This window comes from Topomyia yanbarensis, chromosome 3, assembly GCF_030247195.1.
Source record: "Topomyia yanbarensis strain Yona2022 chromosome 3, ASM3024719v1, whole genome shotgun sequence".
NCBI classification, from domain to species: Eukaryota; Metazoa; Arthropoda; class Insecta; order Diptera; family Culicidae; genus Topomyia; species Topomyia yanbarensis.
In genome coordinates, this window is record NC_080672.1 from 106,041,033 (window position 1) to 106,047,474 (window position 6,442).

The window sequence follows — 6,442 nt, forward strand, 5'->3', positions numbered from 1 at the left end:
GGACATGGTTATATGAAAAAAATAGAATTTGGCTCCGAGTAACTTTTTGGGTCTCATTTAGCTCCCAGAACAACTCTGCAAATTTTTAGCTCGATGGGTGATACTATATTTTTGCGCCCACGGTTTAAAGTTTACATGGGATTTCGTATGGGAAAATTGTCTTTTGCAAATTAATTCTTCCAAGAGTCGCCCGTTATCTCCTAAAAATAAACAGATGTCTGATTTTTATAGGAAATTTGTCAAGAAAACAAAGTTTAGAAGACTGCAAAACGATCTGATGCTTGTGGAAAAAGTTATTAAGCAAAAACCGATTGATGCCCTGACGATTGATGAAAATTTCACTTTTCATAGCATCACTGCTTCTGACGGTTTTATTATATACAATTTTTTTTAACTTTCTCTTATTATGTACAAAAGAAGCCTCAATTTATCCCTCAAAACCTTGCGAAGTTGCCAAATAGTACAGATAAACGATTTAGATACGTTAAGAGAGGATTAAAACAAAATTGCGTATAATTGGACAACCAACAGCAGTGATGCTAGAAAAAATGAATATTTTATCAATCGTCAGAGGATCAATCGGTTTCTGCTTAATAACTTTTTTCTCAATCATCAGATCGTTTCGTGGTTTTCGAGACTTTTTTTCTTTGTTAAATTTCCTATACAAGCCACATAACAATTTATTTTTAAGAAGTAATGGGTGACTCCTGGAGGAATTATTTTGTTAAAGTTAACTTTCCCATACAAAATCCCATGTAAACTTTAAACAGTGGGCGCAAAAATATAGTTTCACCGATCGAACTAAAAATTTGCACAGTTGCTCTAGGACCCAAATGGTACCTAAAAAGTTGCTCGGAGCTGGAATCTATTTTTTGTCCCACCCTAATGTGCATGGACTAAGACAGCAACCTTCTCACAAACGAGTGTGAGGTGATTGAGAGGTGAAAGCAATACTATGACGAGTACCTCAACGGTGAAGCAGCAGAGGACGAAGACGGTATGGCAACGGATCTTGGAGCACGCGCAGAAGACGGCTGCCGACCCCTGTTCTCCAAGAAGTCAAGGAGGAGATCGGTCGACTGAAAAACAACAAAGCTTCCGGTATAGATCAACTAGCCAGCGAGCTATTGAAACACGGTGTTGAAACACTGCCTAGAGCTGTATTGGGTATACGCCAAAATTTTGGAGGAGGAGATTCTTCCAGAGGAGTGGATAGAGGGTGTCGTTTGCCAAATCTACAAAAAGAATGACAAGTTGGATTGCTGCAACTACCGCGCGATCACACTACTTAGCGCCACCTACAAGGTCCTCTCCCAAATTCTTTGCCGCCGATTGTCACCATTTGCAAGGGAGTTCGTGGGGCACTACCAAGTGGGATTCATGGGTTTCCGCACCACCACGGAATCAGGAATCAGTAGCGTCTGGCTCAAATGGCACGGTCCCCACGTGATATGCGTTGCTCAAGTATCAGGAACACTCTCGAGTCCCTTTGAATCTCGAAGGCACAAATCCCCGACTATGTACGGGGAACGTGCCATTTGAGCCAATATATTCTGAACGGCAACGTGATGGTCCATCGTGCCTGCTGTTCAACGTTGCGTGGTGTAATAAGGAGAGCGGGGATAGACACGAGTAGCACGATCTTCAGGAAACCCGTTCAGGTTCTTGGCTTCGCAGACGACATTGACATAATGCCACCGAACTTTGGGTCGATGTCGGAAACGTACATCAAACTGAAAGCTGAAGCCAGCAGGATTGGACTTACCATCAACGTTTCGAAAACAAAATAAATGCGAAGAAAATGTTCTAGAGATGACAATGTGAACCTCCCATCCCGAGTTCGGATTGACGGTGACGAAATCGAGATGGTCGACGAATTCGTGTATTTGGGCTCACTGGTAACCGCCGACAATGATACCAGCAGAGAAATTCAGAGACGGATCTGCAAGGGCAAAGGACACTCCGGTCGAACAAAATTCGCAGCCGTACGAAGTTGATTATCTACAGGCCGCTAGTTAGACCGATGGTCCTCTACGGCCACGAAACCTGGACTATGCTCGTGGAGGACCAACGCGCCCTTGGAGTTTTCGAACGAAAGGTGTTGCGTACCATCTATGGTGGCGTGCAGATGGAAGACAGATCGTGGCGCAGGCGAATGAACCATGAGTTGCATCAGCTGCTGGAAGAACCATCCATCGCGCATACCGCAAAAATAGAACACGTCGTAAGAATACCGGACGACGACCCGGTGAAGATGGTTCTTGACGGGGTGCACAGCGAGCACGGTGGATCGACCAAATAGAGGAGGACGACCTGCGGACCCTTCGAAGACTGCGAGGCTGGCGACAAGCAGCAATGGTCCGAGTGGAGTGGAGACGGCTTCTGCATACAGCAAGAAACAACAAGGCTCTAGCCTTAAGGTAAGGTAAGTAAGAAGTAGGATACACTTGGATTGTAAATTCATAATTTCAAGATAGATAATTATGTTCCCTACCTACCATCAAAAATTCAAGTTGGACACCTTCAAAGAAAAAAAATTCTTTGAAAAAAACTTTTCCTTGTCCAAACTGAATTTTTTGTTCAGTGTATTTCTATAGAAAACTAATCCAATGAAAGTCATAATCATCTCAGAATCTAATTTCCCAACTACTAGTGTCCTGATACAAGCAAAAAGTATCAGTAACGAATTTGGTGTATATTCATAACAAACTTGAATGAAGACTGGAAGACCGGATGACTGTAAGACTGGAAGATTGGAAGACTGGAAGACTGGAAGATTGGAAGACTGGAAGACTGGAGGTCTGGAAGACTGGAATACTGGAAAACCGGAAGACTGAAGACTGGAGGACTGAAATACTGGAAGACTGGAAGAATAGAAGACTGGAAGACTACAGGGCAGTTGGTGTAAGTAGCGCTTTGCCCACTACTTGGGTTCCTAGGTGCCTCTAAAAGAATTTCGGATTTTCGTATGCAAACAAAAGGGTAAACTAACAAATATAAATTTAACTTTACCGTTTATTTTCCTATATTGCACTCTCCTCCGCTATCCGTAGAACTGCTGCTGCTACTGGCTGGTTCCCTCCGGCCGGGACAACAACGGCCATGTACTCGTTTTGGTTCCGTTGGCTGCTCTCGCAGCGGTCCTTATCTTTTAGCTAGGGAGGTGAGCTTTGCTCATTTGTTGGAACCTCCCTAGCGACGGTGGTGATGAATTACCGGATTCTTTACTCCCCGCAAAGAAGACACCGCCACCGCAGTGTTCTTCCCAGGGAAGGTCGTTGCCCTATCTGCTTTCCTCTCCTTGGTTTTTAGCTGTAGAGGAGAGCAATGTTCGTTCGGCTTATCCTCTACAGCGAGAGGGGCGGGCGCTTAGGATCTTTAGCGAAAATTCCTTTACAATTAGCTTCCTCCGACGGCGATTCTGCACCACTGAAACTTTTGACCGAACCACGGGCCGACACTTTCGACGGAACTCTTCCGTCACACACGCGCACTTCACTCACAAGCTATTGTGGCGGTAAACTTTTCCGAAAATAATCGACGTCTGTCTTCCACCGTGATTCGTCACTTTCTGTAGTGCTTTGGTGTCTGGTCGCCGCAGCAGCGTACCTTAAGAAACGACCAGCAGTGGAAAGTGGATCGGAGAAAAATAAACACGGTAAAAATTAGCTTATTTGTTTTTCCCTTTTTGTTTGTTTTGATACGAAAATCCGAAATTTCGGTAGAAGCACCTAGGCCGCCCTGACAAAAAGGGTCTGCCGGGCAAACCAGAACCCGAGTAGTGGGAAAACCCCAACTTACATTGTTCATTTAAAAAATGATAAATTTTATGAAACAATTGACAAAATTTTCAAAAATTACGCAATATAAAAATAAGAAAAACTTCGCAAGTTTGTGTAGATTCCAGTCAAAGTATGAGTTTAGCGCAGAATGGCATTTTTTTTGCAACATCCCATGGAAAAGGAACCTGTGATGCTATTGGTCGCACTCTCAAGCGAATGGCAAAAAGAGCCAGTATTGCTCGCGACTATGGAAATACCATAATAACTCCCCGAGAGCTATGCAACAGGATAGTTGAACAAACTGATAAATATATCGCAAAATAAAATTTCTGCTTCATATCTAGTGGACAGTACAAAAAAATGTCAGAAGGACTCGAAGAATTGTATAATAACGCCAAAACAATATCTGGCACTCAGAAATTCCACAGTTTTGTGCCTATTCCTGGTGGCAAAATAGAGGCGAAAAGGTATTCTAATTTAGAAGATGAACCATGAACATTTTCCTTGTATAGAAATAATACAAAATAGCATGCATGAAGACAGTTTTAAGACAAATGTTTTATATAAAAGAAAATAATTAATTTTGGAAAATTCAATACATGATGTTGTGGTGGTTATTTCTTTTCCTGATCCTTCCTCAGAACTAAACAAGAAAATAGAGAAGTAATAATGGAATATTTGTTTATTTGAAAAAAATATCACTTTGGACAAGGAAAAGTTTTTCTCAAATAACTTTTTTCCTTGAAGGCGTCCAACTTGAATTTTTGACGATAGGTAGGGAACATAATTACCTATCTCGGAACAAATTTTCATCCAAATCGAAGATAGGGTTTTTTGTGTAAATCGACTCTAAATTTTTAAAATCGATTGTTTTTCAGTGTAGGAATCGATGAAGAATTTTTTCTATATTTTTATTCAAAAATTTGACTGATTTTGTAAAAATTACTCCTACAACATTTTTTGTAGGATGTGTCATTTTTAGTCTAAAGCCATTTGAAAAAATTGGTAAAAAAAAGTTTGAGCCTTTTTAAAGAATAGTCAAAAGTATTTTTGTGGCTTTTTGTGACAAAGTCTTGATGTACAGAAAGTTTTATTAAAATCTGAGAGGGTGCTGCCAACGCTGAATACGATTTAGCGAGAAATTCGACATATGGGAAATTTTGTATCTTTCTTCAGCTTATTGCCACTTGGTCAAGTCTCACCAAGATTAGTTCTTACGTTCAATGTAGTGCTAATTTTATAAATAACTACTCCAATATTCCGATTAACATAGAATCAGTTCACTACTTCATAAAGAAAACAAGGTATATGAGTTCCAGAACAAAATATTTTTCTAGGAGATATTTCCATACAAAGTTTGATGAAAAAATACTTCATTTAACGCAAATTCACGAATGACGGAATACTTGCTATGAAGAAAGAATTTTTCACTTAAGACTTTTAAAATAACTTGATGGGATCGAAACAAGTATAAAAATATATTTTAACAAAAATTAAGAACCAAATAGAAAACGTCATGGATAATCGTTGAATCTCGCGCTTGATCAAGTCTCCCCAGTTCCCCTACTTTTTACTATAAATAAAATTTTTTTGGGTATACATTGCAAAATACATATGGCATATGGCAGACACGGTATTTAATGTTAAGTATCCTAATCCAAATAAATGTTTTAAAAAGTTCTATTTTTTATGTGAAAGTTCTCACAACTTTGAAACAGAAATAGTTTAGCTGTTGGTGTATATGAACAAATTACCCCCTAACCTTACATCTTCAAGTTACCCAACGCTTACATTAGTGTAAAATAAAAACTACAAAAGTTACATGATTAAAACCGTTTTTAAGGAACTCCCCAAAGCATACATTTGAATTTCTCGTTGCAATGGAAAGAATAAAAGATAGAGCTTGTCTTCAGCAAATTTGTCTAAAATGTGTTGTTCTACAGCTTCATTGAAGACACTCAAGCTCTATCTTAACCCGTTAAAAAGTTCAATTTTAGATCTTGTTTAAATTAGAACCACCCTAGTTTCTGTTTAATCGAAAAGAAGAGCCTACTTTCCTAAACATATTTTAAGGCTAAGTTATTTAGTTTTCGCAAAAAGTTTAAATTCTTGCTAAATTTACCTTCTGGACCACTGTGCAGGTACCAATAATTATTATACAAATTCTAAATGCTGCGTTGTAACTTATTTTCACGCTGAAATTATTTGTATTTCACAAATCATCTTCTTATTTATCAATGTTTTGCGGTAGCAGAATCATACAAAATTTGTAATATTTAATATTTAAATCTGAACTCAATACTGGTAACACTGCGCCGGTGGAAACCAACCACGATGAACAGCATTTATTTGATTTGATAATAGGGTCTACTATCAGCTATCACAAGTCTAAGATGTTTTTATGCAAAGCTACAGTACAAGAGGAAGGTCCTAAACGTTGCTTTTAAAAAAAAGCAAATAGCTCTTAAAACTAAATCGATTTAATAAAAACAATAAAATTTTCATTTCTCAGCAAACATCTACACGAGAAAATAGCGCGAAACGTTTCACAAATGAATCTAAATTCGATTCATTCCTATGGTTCACTCGACGGCAAAGCAAGCCATTCCTCGTCCATTCACGGCTCCATCAATATCCACTGCTGCTTGTTTAGTCCATTA